Source organism: Ochlerotatus camptorhynchus, unplaced genomic scaffold (assembly GCF_037179485.1).
Source record: "Ochlerotatus camptorhynchus isolate MF236.1 unplaced genomic scaffold, CSIRO-AGI_Acam_v1.1 ptg000276l, whole genome shotgun sequence".
In the NCBI taxonomy this organism is placed as follows: Eukaryota; Metazoa; Arthropoda; class Insecta; order Diptera; family Culicidae; genus Ochlerotatus; species Ochlerotatus camptorhynchus.
The window spans coordinates 971,432-984,978 of record NW_027040765.1 but is presented as its reverse complement, the minus strand read 5'-3'; the positions used below and the strand labels follow the sequence as shown (position 1 = coordinate 984,978).

Below are 13,547 nucleotides of genomic sequence, written 5' to 3'. Positions count from 1 at the left end.
TGAATCCTCCGAATTGCCCGGAATTTCGACCAATCGAAAAATACTGGGCAATTTCAAAACAGCGACTTCGACGAAGCGGTGGGGCAGTCAAGGACATCCAGTAAATGCGGGCAAAATGGAAGAAATGCGCTGATTCCGTGTCCGTTTCCACTGTGCGGGCGCTGATGGGCTCCATAAAGATGAAGATTCGAGATTTTGTTCGACTTGGAGAAATGACACCATCTAATGCTGTAACTTTGAAGTTTTAATAAAAGCACTGTAAAGCAACCATTAACGGACTTTTTAAACTTATTGAATCACGAATTACAGGTATTTTTGTGCGTACCAATTTACTTTTAGTCAGCCTTTAGCATTTCCAACCAGCTCTGAAGTGTCTACGATTCTTTTTGGGAATTGGTTGATTGTCTTTCCAAAACTCTATATCACAGCAACTATTGTTTGAACTTATGTTGTTTAAACTATTCTAGTTGTAAACAAATTTGTGGAACGTGACAGTGCTATTAAATCAAATACATATGTCCACAAGTAAAGCCATTGGCGGGACCATGTGCGTTGATGGGTGCGATATAATCGATATCATACACAGGTGTGGAAGCTGCCTCCTGCACGTTCGATTGTCGTCAATGGATGGCAATCGGTTTTCTTTTATCTAGTTCGTTTATTTGAAAGGCTCAATCACGTTAGCTTTACGGAGCCGATAATTCATTGTTCATTGTTTGTAGCAAAATTCACTTAAGGATGGCAATCGATGTCCGTCGATAATTGGCACTAGATTGCAGAACAGAGACCGACGTCAAATAAAGAGAAGAAGAGCTATACAGTGCTTTCCAGATTTCGTCTACCCCCGATTTTGCCAGCCTGAAGATTTTGCTGAACTTTTTGGTTTTTAAGCATGAATTCTCAAGCATTTCGCTCCAAATGACACTTAATTGTATATCGCAACAATAACAGAGGTAACTCAAATAAACCTCAATTATTGCAACACTGCACAGCTGTATCGAGTCCCTCCCGATAAAGGTAACTAGGTGTCGGATAGAACTAGGATGGCTGCAATACAAGTTATGGGCAGATACCCCATTCGTGATCTTGGCGATCAATACGCAAGCATAGGCCATCTTTTGGCCCGATTTGGCCAGCTGCCACCACTCCAAGGTGGCTCTGGAGTGGTATGCTGCCAACAATGAATCCTCCGAATTGCCCAGAATTTCGACCAATCGAAAAATACTGGGCAATTTCAAAACAGCGACTTCGACGAAGCGGTGGGGCAGTCAAGGACATCCAGCAAATGCGGGCAAAACCGAAGAAGTGCGCTGATTCCGTGTCCGTTTCCACTGTGCCGGCGATGATGGGCTCCATCAAGAGGAATTATTCATATGCTACGCACCCGATGGACGATGGAGCAATTCCACGAGACGCTGGTCGGACTTACCTCAACGGAGGAGACTTCAATGCTTAGGCAGGGGAGTGGGGAAACAGATGTACCAACGCAAGAGGGCACATTCTGCTGGAAGCTCTGGTGAAGCTGGAAATTAGGCTGTTCAATAAAGGCACCACCAGCACTTTTCGCAGAGATGGTCGGGAATCCATTATCGACGTCACTTTATGCGGTCCGTCGCTGGTGGAAAACATGAATTGGAGAGTGTGTGAAGGATATACCCATCAGGCAATCCGATGTGGCATCGACCAACGGAATCCTGTGGCAGTAGGCAGTGACAGAGGACGAGAACTTGCGACCTGAAGTGGATCCTCCAGCTTACCGCTGCAACGAGGCAATTAGCACCTTCCGCACTAGTTGTCTCAGAGCCAGAAGACGCGTTCAGAGAGCAAGAACAGAAGCAGACAGAGAGGAACGTAGAGGAATATTCTGAGCACATAAAGGAGAGATAAAGCAGAGCAAGTTAAACTGTCAACTGGAGCTGGGTCGAGACCTACGACGCACACCGTATCGTGATGACAAAGATCAGATCCAGCACAACATGTGAAAAGGGCATACAAGCTTTTTGTAAACAAACCTTTGTAGGCCCTTTTCTCACCAACCGAGGGTCGCCCACGCAAACCAGCAATATCATCGGGAAGGGGAAAGTGTCCCCTACCCGGTGATGTTAAAGGTTTGCGTTGGTGTCATATGGGTGGCGAGAAAAGGGCATAAGAAGGTTTGTTTACAAAAAGCTTGTATGCCCTTTTCACATGTTGTTCTGGAGATGTCAAGTCATGCCCGCTGAAATGTGCTTAGAGAACCTGAAAGTCATCGTGGAAGGACTTTTCTCGAAGCACGATCCAACGACCTGGCCACCTACATCGTACGGAGACGGAGCGGGAGATAACGATGAACTCACCAACGAGCAACTCGTAGCAGTGCCTGTTGGATACACTCGGAAAACTCTTGGAGAGTATCATCCAACACAGGCTGACGAAATGCACGGAGAGTGAGCAAGGATTGTCGGAGAGGCAGTTCGGATTTCGTAAAGGAAGAGCAAAAGTGGATGCAATTCGGACAGTTGTTGACGGAGCCGAGAAGGCGTCGAAACAGAAGTGGAGAGGAGATCGATATTACGCTGTGATTACGATCGACCTCAAGAATGCGTTCAACAGCTCCAGCTGGGAGGCCGACGCTACTTCCAGAACCGGGTTCTGATCCGTGCGTGTAGACCAGAAGTGATTAGCTAGTGGAGTAAAATTAATATCTAGGAAATCTAGTGCAAGTAGTGAATCGCAGTGACCTGTTGAACACCGATTTCACCGATTTAGGGCCTTTTCCGTACGTTTTTCAAACCGCTTACTGGTTAGCGGGTTTCGAACCTCCGTTGCACGCTACAGTAGAAGTGACTTTCTAGTCACGGATATCTAATTGTCAAGGACCATTGTTCCTTGTGAAGGAGGACATCGCTCTCGAGCAGACGGCCCTAATCGCTAAGGAAAGATTTCCTTACCGGTTCGACAGAGTGCGGCCTTGCCGCCGTTAACCGGCTTCGTCTCAAGGAAGCGCCTGTGCATCGGGACCAGCTCCAAATTCCGTCATACCAGTCTATCACCAAAACACCACACCACTAAACCAAACCGCCATCGCACGACAGCCAACGAACGGTAGACGCGCTAGTAAGACCGCCATTGCTGTAGTCGCCGGTAGACCAGTCGGTGGTATCGCCATCTTGCTGACAAGGTCAGCTTTTGATCGTCTTCCATCGCCAAAATCGTTCTGAAATTTTAGCGAGCGCTCGCTAGACTGCATTTGTAGTAATTGTCGTAAAGGTACGTGCCAGAATATCCAACACACCACACTACTTACTCCTGTAATATGGCTGTATAATAGACTATCTTGATATTAAAAGTCATACCTACGATGGTGAAGTGAAAATTATTACCGTCTCAATTCAGTCGAAAAAGCATGTTTGGAAACGAATCAAATTTGGTGAAAGCAAAGATTGCCGCTCCAATTTCTACGAGTTATTATTCAAGTTGCGATGGTTGTCCATCAACTTGCAGTTCAAATGAAGATCTTAGTTAATTTGGGATTTTGTTAGGTAGTCTTCAACAATTCCCACAAAAATGCTCCCAGACAGATGAAAAAACAAACATTGAAGTGATTCGTCCCCATCGGAGGAGGAGGAGGAAGAGGTATAGAAGCTGCAAACTCACAGTTGATGCGCAATTAAGATGTTGCAAGTTCTGTAGTTCAAAATCAACTGTATTTCATTGAGTTCATAAAACAAAAACAAAAGATACAAAGTACTTGATATAAGGTAGCAGCAAGTTCATGGTAGATTAAAGTTAGTCAGGTACGCCATATTCTAACATCTCCCTTTCTTACTTTTTAGCAATTACTTGACCTGTTAATTTAATACGTTTCTTAATCTTCAAATCTTCTGACTGGTGATTGTGATTCAAACTTTTGAGTAGGATGTGGTGACTGCAACTGCAAATTCGGTTCAATCGATTCCTGCTTTGTAGTCTGCGGCTCGGTCTGCGCTGCTGGTTTGATCATAACATTATCGCGACGGTATTCACGATTATCCACTGCGACAATTGTTGAACGGTTGGTGATAGGATCAACTACTGTTGCACGTGTACATTCCTTCTTCGCAGGTGTTAATTTCACGAAGATGGGCTGACCGATTTCAAGTGGTGGCACCACTCTGGCTCGTTGATCATAGTAGTACTTGACTTCTTGTCTATTCCGTTGAAGCTTCTCCTTTACGCCTTCCTCAATCTTCGGTAGATATTTTTGCTCTGCCATGGGTACTCCAAAACGGGTTCGTCGATTCATCAAACGCTGGACTGGAGAACTCCCAACCTTGTTCGGAGTATTTCTCCACTGCAGAAGAACTTCCCACAAGTCTTGCTTGGATTTGTAAGCCTTCTTTAGCAACGATTTGGCTACTTTCACAGCTGATTCCGCTTTGCCGTTTGCTTGTTGATGGTAGGGTGTGGAATCTGTTTGTTGGAATCCCATTCAGCTGCAAATTTACGAAACGCTTCGCTAACGAATTGCGCACCATTATCGGTGGTCACGATCTGAGGTCGTCCGAATCGGGCAAAATTCCTCTTACACGCTTTGATGACCGCTCCGGTTGTCATCGATGTCAGCTCGTCTATGACCTCGCACAAATCCATGCTAACCTTTTGGTACGGGTAGCATGGTATTTGGTGGCTTTGCATAGGCTGCGATTGCTGACTTGAAGAGAACTTTGTACAAACCTCACACTTTTGGACAGTTTGACGAATTTGATCATTTAGGCCTGGCCAAAATACAGTCCCCGAGTGTGATTGGTGTAGTTTTTCCAAAATGAAGTTTCGCACCTTACGTGGTACCAAAATCCTAACATTCCGGTAAACCAATCCGTTGTAATAATCGACTCCGGTACTTCACTCTTACTCGGCCATCCATCGATTGTATTGTATTCGATCGTATTGATCGTTTGAATTTCAAGATCGTTCCTAGACTCCGATGTAATCTGCTCTACCCGCTCATCAGAGATAGGTATGAAATCAATGCTGTTGATCTGCTGTACTACCTGGCGTAAAGCGAAGCGTGATCCCGTAACGCTGTAGGCTCAACAGGCTTCGACTAATGGTTTTTGAAAAAATCCCAACAAAGGTTGGTGGTCCGTTTCTACCGCGACTGGCTTGCCGAGGATGTACAGCTCGAATTTACGGCAAGCAAACAGAATAGCGAGAGTCTCCTTCTCTGTTTGTGCGTATTTACGTTCCGTGTTGCTGAGAGTCTTCGACGCATAGATGATAGGATGTCCGCCTTGCATGAGCACTGCTCCAAGTCCCACATTGCTGCTGGCACATTGAATGACGACGTCCTTTTCCGTATCAAAATACTGCAATACCGGTGCAGAGCAGGGGTTGAAACAGTTGACGTTTTTTACTACACTCGCTTCGTTGTCGTGCGCGACAGTCTGTTTGTATTCGAACACTCATGCTCTACCGTCGTCTCTCTCACACAACACGAGCGGTACAATAACATTCGAGCTAAAAGAAAATTATCAAAATAGCTTTCATATGACATGTGCGATTTCGTTCTAATTCCTCAATTTGGTGTAAATCAAACCATTTCTGATCAGAAATAGTATTACTAGGACATCATTGCTTGCTATTTTCAGAATTCACACAAGCACACCATCAGCAGCTCTTATTATGAGAAAAACTAAAATACATACATTCGTGACGGTCTTCGGCGACAGTGTCGTATGACAGAGCCTGTCATACGACATTTTAGTTTAGTAGTGTACTATGATAGCTTGTTTTGCAAGTGTCGGAGGCAAGGGTAGTCAATTATCACAGAAAATGTGTCAACTACCGTGACCGCTTACAAGACTGGTGCCGGAGATCACCATTTCTTTCAGTCAAAGAAAAGCGCCCTCTTGCTCCTGAGTCCACGACCACGGTGCACCTTTATTTGTCAGACGACGCAATGGTTCCGCAACTTTTGCCAGGCTGGGGAGATAGTTTGTTAGATAGTGATCATACCCAAAAATCTATGAAGAGCTGGCACATCCTTTGGGCTTTCCATTGCTGTTACGCAGTTGATCATGTCCGGCTCCACTTTAACTCCGCCTGAGGTAAGCACAAGCCGGAAGAACTTCACATTTTCCTGGCACAACTTGACCTTCTCGATGTTAAGCTTGATATTTTGTTGCTTCACCCTATCGAAGAACGCTTCCAGACATCGGTTATGATCCTCTGTGACCGAGTGTCATAGCTTGATGAGTTTTAACGCTTGACATGTGTCAACGGATAGCAAGGGAGGCTGCTCGAAATCAACAACTTTGTAACCCGCCAGCCCGTCAAGCTTTCCGTTCGTTAGATGGGTGGCTTAAGCGCCACTCCTAGAAGGAGACCACCCAGCAGATTGTAGGTTTGCCCGGCCTGAGACCATCCAAGGGATTGGGTCAATATGTCCCGAATACGGGAAGAAAGCTGACTGGCTGACTAAAATTACCGTTGTCCAGAAACTCTACAAAACACTAACAATTACGTGTGCACAAGACCGACAATTCGTCCGAACCAAAAATCTCGTTAGGGGATGTTCTCATCACAGGCCCAGCCTGAAAGTCCAAACGAACCAATCCGAAAAGATTGGAGAGTTGCCGGCACAATAAATGTCAGATTCAGGGCTGACTTCCCCAGTAAATTGACTCTACGAAACTACAGGAAACGAACACGAAACGACATGAAAATCCTTCATAAGAAGTTAACTCGGCAGTTCATCAATGGTACGCTATCCAAAAAACCATGGCTTTAGGGGGTTAACTGTATTTATTACGGAACATGACAATTGTCACCGTACTAGCAAAGCTCAACTACAAAGTTAAGAGAAAAGCTCCCATTCTATTTATTCGGTACGGATTGTATTTCACCTGCTCCCTACATGTCTGTTTGCCTAGGTCTTTGTTCTTTCCTTTCCCTCTATCATACCATCTATCCTACTCCCTAGCGTGTACACTATTCATTCTACTCCCATACGTGTGTTCGGTGCGAGTTTCCTCCGTACGATTCCTGCTCTCCTGGTGTTTCTCGGCTTCACGTTTAACCCATTCAATGAAACAATTTATGGGCTGACGGATGGCTTCGGGTAACCCATTCTATGAGACGGTTATGTTTCGCGAAGCTTTCGTTTGTCTCATGCGCATGGACGTTCACAACGAAAAATACACATGCATGTACTCACTCGAAAACCTAGGAATTACATCGGTGCTATAGGTGAGGAGACGGCGGCGGTACCGAAGCTGCGTATTGCACTACTTCGGCCCAGAAACTATCGCGGATGCGATCGACTGATGCTGGAAATGTCTCACTCACCGGAAACGCGGGCTTACGCTTGAACGCGGCACATGCGTTCGATCGTCCGAACACTGGAACACGTGCAACGTATGCTGTTCTGTTGTTCGATGACTACAGATGGGACGAGTATTGGCCTGCCTGTCCAGGGCGCGCAAATTGGCGATAGCGACCCTCTTCCGGACACGTGTGCCCCGGGAATCCTCCGAAACCGATAGGTGGGGTCAAAAGCGGTCTCTGACAATTGGGTGGTGTGACGGCAAATGGCCTCCGCTGCCACGAACCTGTTTGATTATACCCGCACGCACACGCTAATAAGTTGACCTGGTCTAACGGTCGATAAACGCTCACTTTACCTTGTACTTTCTTCGAGACACACACTTTGCCGCCTACTAACTAGCTTGCTAGGGTTTTACACTAAGCTAGCACTACTGGGAAAGAATTGAAATTAACAATCTAATAAAGAAAGTTCATGACGCAAACTACCTTTTTAATCACACCACGACACGAGACAAAACACCGACCACTCTTGCCTCTTCCACAGATCGATTCGAAGTGGACGATCAAAGCTGAGGAATTCCTCATATAGCCGCTAGATTGTGACCTTTGCCCGGGAAGTCGCGAACTTGGACGACACCCAATTTCACGACCACCAAATTCTCGCAATTGTGCACCCGATTGTTAGTGCCTTGCAGCATCTCTTCCAACGGACTATTCAGAGTCCAGTCATCTCTCTCCCCGAAATTCGGTAGGAGTGCGCAAAGCCGAACGGAAAAAGGTCATTGCATTTTCAATGGAAATCTGGCGGGTCGATGTCCACCTTACGACGCTGTAACTTCGTAGCGTCGGCAAGCTCGACAGGCTTTATAATATTTGAATTTGCGCTTCAATCTGAACGTAGGGAACTCGATCATGTTTGCAAAATTGGCGTGGTTTGATTGTTTCTCCCGGACCAGAAATTTGTGGCATCGCGAGTGAAAATTTTAATTTCTGTTTATTTACGCGGTGATGAGAAGTGCGCTGAACTATTGTCAGGGTTTTGAGATGTGCATTGCTTTTGTGCACGGAGTGACTTGAAAAAGAAAAGTGACGAAAAGTGATATTTGGTTGTTGTGTGGTTGGAGTGGAGGGAAAAAAATATGCGTGGAAGCATCGGGAATGCGCTCCCGGGTGAAGTGATTTGGTGAGAACGTTCCAGTTGAAGATTGTTGACAAGTGTATTTGTGGTGATGCAAATTATGGTTTAGATGACGCATGGCTTCAAACATTTTGTGTATCCAAATAAAACATATTACATACTAAATACGCACAGGGCATCGTCTGCTGACCATTGCCGCGGGTATATCGTGGGAGTCCCAGGTACCCGGTTCAAGCTTTAGTTGGCGGCGGTGGCTCTTCTTGACCTTCTACCCCCTGAGTAGTTAGTGTGAATAAGGGCGTCTATGTGATGTTTTGCTGTACCTGTTGTGGACATTTAGTGCATCCTGTTCCCTTAACTTGTTGAGGACACCCTGTCTTGCCTCAAAAGTTACCCTTTTTGAAGTACTAGTCTTCACAACATAAAGGGCACCATTACGGAGCATAAGATTTGATCAAATTATTCGCAGTTCTACTTGTCCAACGCCCCCGGCTGGGTGAGGGATAGAGGATGACACACACACACACACAATCTGAACGTAGGGAACTCATTACTTTTTTTTTGTATGACAAGTGTAACTCTACGTAGGTGAAAAAAATTATGGATTTATTTGAAAAACAAAACTTAATGCAATATAATTAAATGTGGAAAATTGTATAAATAGGAATTCTGTGCAAACAAATAATTAAATAAATAAATGCAAAAGCGTACTTGTTACAACTTGAAACACTATTCTGTAACGTTGGTCACGGTGCTAACACATTACTTCATTACTTAGACTTCAACGATCCTCAGCCAAAAGCTTTCAAAAAAATGTGCTGATAGTCCAGTTGGAGCTGTTCGTAGAACTTGATGCTGGCTCGAAGAACAGTCGCCTCGTTATGCTTAAGATGGACAACTTCGCTGGATTCGTCACTTGTTTCTTCTTCCGGTTCTCGATCTTCACGGTCAATTGTTCGGACGCTGTTTGGGTGCCTGCTTGACTGCCTCGACTTTCTTTGTTGGTGCCGGTGTTGGTCTTCCTGTTTCTTTCGGCAAACCACCGCATAATGGTTCCTCTGCCTACAATAGTTGCACGTAACTCCTCGGGCTGGACAATCTGCTGGACTTCGCCACAGAAAGTACACTTCTTCTTCTTACCACTGTCAGTGAATGATGATTGTAGCTTGTTAACCGAATGTGTTGACGGTCCCGGTTGGAGCCAGTTATGCCGCTTTATCTCAGCTCGCGTTGCTTCCTAGGCTTGGCATTGTGCGATTACCATAGCTGAATCTCTTTTTTAGATTCGTACCGAGAATGCCTGTGATGATCTTACCTCGGAGCATTTCGTCCTCAAGGTTTCCAAAATTACAGTCATTGACTAGCTCTCGAGCTCTGATGAAATGAGTCACACTTCCCGCATTACTATCTTCACCGGCTGGTTGTTGACAACACTGGAAAAATTCGTACCGTGCCAATTGTTAGATTATCTTATGTCTGGGGACTACTTTTTGTCCCTCTCCAGGCTTTGTCCTGGGATTCAGGGTCGTTTAACCTGCTCCAAAAAGGAATTGGGCGGAAATACTTCCAAAAAACTATTCAAGGTGAAAAACAAGAGTGATAGAGGAAATATGGAATGCGTGTTTTATATAATGGACTAAAAACTGAGTTAGCTTAATTTAATTTAGCGTGATCATTATGTTTTTTTTTTAAGTTCATGATTTTTTTGAATTTTAATTTGGAAGGAAAGGAATCTAGGGTTAGGGAGGGGATTAATCGTCACCTAGCACAGTACTCATTCGTGGGTGATGTATTGGACGGCTGAAAGACATCGGTGGATTTGTCCTTGGTGCGCTAGGTTTTCTAGCGGCACACTTCACTTCACCGATGGCATCGATTAGCCTCTGGAAGACTTCAGGCTCCTTGCGGTACACCGGACACACAGTCTTACTGGCACTTCACCGAGGACGTTGGTTGACTTCTTGAAGACTTCAGGCTCCTTGCGGTACACCGGACACAGTTTTACCGGCACTTCACCGATGGCTGGATTAGCCTCTTCTAGCGGCGCACCAGATTCACAAAACTGTCCGTTCACTGGCGGATAAAAATTATATTTATAAAAACTTGAACTTTTCCTCGTGAAATTCGTTCACCTAATAGATTCCTCGGTGACAAGCAGTTTTATCGGCTTTGTTGCCGATCGTCTCTACCACACGCTCAATGACGTTTCTTGTTGTGGTCAACTGTGACTGCTGGTGGTAACGCATGATGGAAGTGGAAGGTTTATGTGAGGTGGGAATAGGGGAATAGGGATGTTCATAAAGGAAGGTGGATGTAAAGTTATTCAATTCTGTCTTTTAGATTTCAATTTAGAGATCAATTCAATAAATAAAACTAAACTACTCAGTAAAAACTAAAATAAAATATATTTACAAAATATATACAAAAACAAAATGTAACCATTTAGCAGGTTACACAACTTGACATGCTTTTGTGGAATCATATACTTCGCCAGAGACACCAAGCAAGCTTCCACGGTGTTGTTCTCCTCCGGTTGCAACGGCCACAGGTTGAAGATTTTTCTTGCTTCCATTCCTAGTGCAGCCTTAAAAGTAGCTACTTTTACTCGCTCACAAGCAATGAGATAGATGTAGAATGCGTCTCGAAAGTTGGTGACGTTTTCTTTAATGTTTCCATCCAGCTTGGGCGGCTCCGGAAACGGAATGCTGCTGTTGATTGTAAATTGAGTTCATAAAACAAAAACAAAAGATACAAAGCACTTGATATACACACTTAATCTAGTTCGGTAAAATCTCCAACAGCCGATTACCTCGGCATTTACTTTTGCTGATATATCTGAAAAAGGTGTGTTTGTTAGCTGAGACCTCAGCAAAATTTTATGTGTTAGCTGAGTCTCGGCAAATGTTTTACCGAATCTCAGCAAAATAAATTGCAGAACTACTCGGCTGTTGGAATCTCGGCGAAAAAGTTTAAGTGTGTAAGGTAGGAGCAAGTTCATGTTAAAATTAGTCAGATCAGATTAGTCATATTCTAACAACAGTGAAAACAAATTTGATTTACTGAGTTTATTCAGCAATATGCCGCCAAATATTAGAATTTTGAATTGCTGAACAAATCAGTAAAGAAATTTTGCTAAAATCTCTGCTGGTTTTCAGTAAAATGTTGTCATTTTGACAGATGTTAGAACTGCTGGAAGATGCAGCAGCATGATCTTCCATCAAGTTCAAAATCAACAAAATTTTGCTGATTTTCATCGACTTTATTTTGGTTTGTAGAAATCTATCTGCCAGCATCATACAAGCATAAATCCTTTGAACCTTATTGACGAATCGTGCACTTCCATGAATACAAAACACTCTATACTTACCAGGTTCTCTTTTGTTTCGATAAATCAGCACACAATTTACACTGTTCCCCAATCCCGCAGTTGATTTGTTATCATATTTGCCAAAAAAAAAATCCGAGGAAAAACATATTTTCACGACCATACGATTTCCACCATCTGTCAAACTGACTCCCGTTGTAAGGTGCCCTATGAGTTTCATCTCCCGCGATTGAACGTGTGGCGGTGCACTGTTAAATCATATCAACCAAGGAGAACGCATAATCATTACCCAAGCCAAAAATCAAAACACTCCTCAGCTCCACTTTTCCGCTGCGCGACCTAAGAACAACAACAACAACGGCCACACCGCCCCCGTTATTTAGCGGAAGTACAACAGTAAAACTCCAAATGGGGGCCCTATTGTTGTGTGTTGACTCTGATGCGCCTGCGCCCCGCGCACGCTATATTCTAATTGGCACTCTCTGTTTTCTCTGGTTCGTCTCAAATTGAATCGAAAATGGCATGGCAGAATCGGAAGTTGCAGCGGGAGAAAGGGGGGGGGGGCGTCATCAGATTCCCGTTGATTCCACGTGCTGTACAGTTACGTCAATGTGCGCGAGCTGATGGAAAGCTCTTTATCGAAAATGATTATCCGACGGTTACGACGATGTGCTGCCCTGGGAGTGTGAAATGGATTAATTAATTGCGCTGTATATAGGGGGAATGGGTTGCCGCGGGCTTCACCGGTTTTCCGCGTCGATATCGCCCTCATCGTCGGCATTGATGGCAGCTTAATTTGATTTTTATTACGCGATGCAAGCGTTGAAGGCAGTATGATAAATTAATCGCTTTCTTCGGGCTCAGAAGTGAACAAGCACGATCGATCGAACCAGGCAGGGAGAGGTGGCGGACGGCACGCGGGTTGAATTAAAGGTGACAATATTTTCAACTTCTCTTGACACGGTTGCTGGAGGGAAGACGAGGGGCGAAACATACACACAAAAGGCAGCAAAGGTAATAAAAACGGCTCTCCGTGACAGGGTGATTAATGAAAGTTTTGAGAGATCCTTTCGAGTCGTTGCCGATGTCGTCGTCGTCGTCGTCGTCGTCATCGTTCCCTTTTGAACACGGACGATGAATCGAGGGAAAAAAGGTGCATTGGTATGAAAACAAGAAAACCGATTAAAATTTCTGAACTTCTTCGTCATTTATTTCTTTTTTCGTTTGTTGTTGCCATTTATGACAAATTCAAGTTGATTGCAAGGTCCGAAAGATTAATTAAAAAGTTATGATTACAGCAAAACTGCCCGTACTCCGAGTACGGGCATATTGCAGAGGGTGACAAATCAGCGAAAAGAAGCTGTTAACGAGTTTCCTTTTATTTTTTGCAAGATTTCAAAGAAAGCAAAAGAATCTTAATTCTTCTTTTTTTCGCTGAAGCTTTCCTTTGTTGAAAAGAATTTCAAGTACTTTTGAGCAATTTTCCTCCTTAGGGGAAAACGGACCGGTAATTGACACCATCTGCAAAGAAAGAACAGTGCAACGGGGGGTGCGACAACGGCAGTTCTTCTCCCCCGCTGCTTTTTTTCAATCGGCGTGAGTGAGCGAGGGCGGGAACAAGCAAATTTTATTTATTACTCTACCAGTCGTTATGACGCGCAGTGAACCAGGGGAACGAGAACCACCAGTCGCCGTCGTTCGTTTATAGGTTATGGTGAGTTCGGAAACCAATGAACTGGAAACGCGCCCAATGAGCATGGGGGCGCCCGCGCCGCCAGTCACCGTACACAAATAGAC

At 44.5% G+C, this 13,547-nt stretch overlaps 1 protein-coding gene across 1 annotated transcript in view; it reads left to right on the top strand.

The window, feature by feature from the left end:
• The window catches only part of LOC135706239 (homeobox protein B-H1-like), a 143,872-nt gene that overhangs the window by 120,161 nt on the left and 10,164 nt on the right, over positions 1-13,547 (top strand). The window lies entirely within an intron of this gene.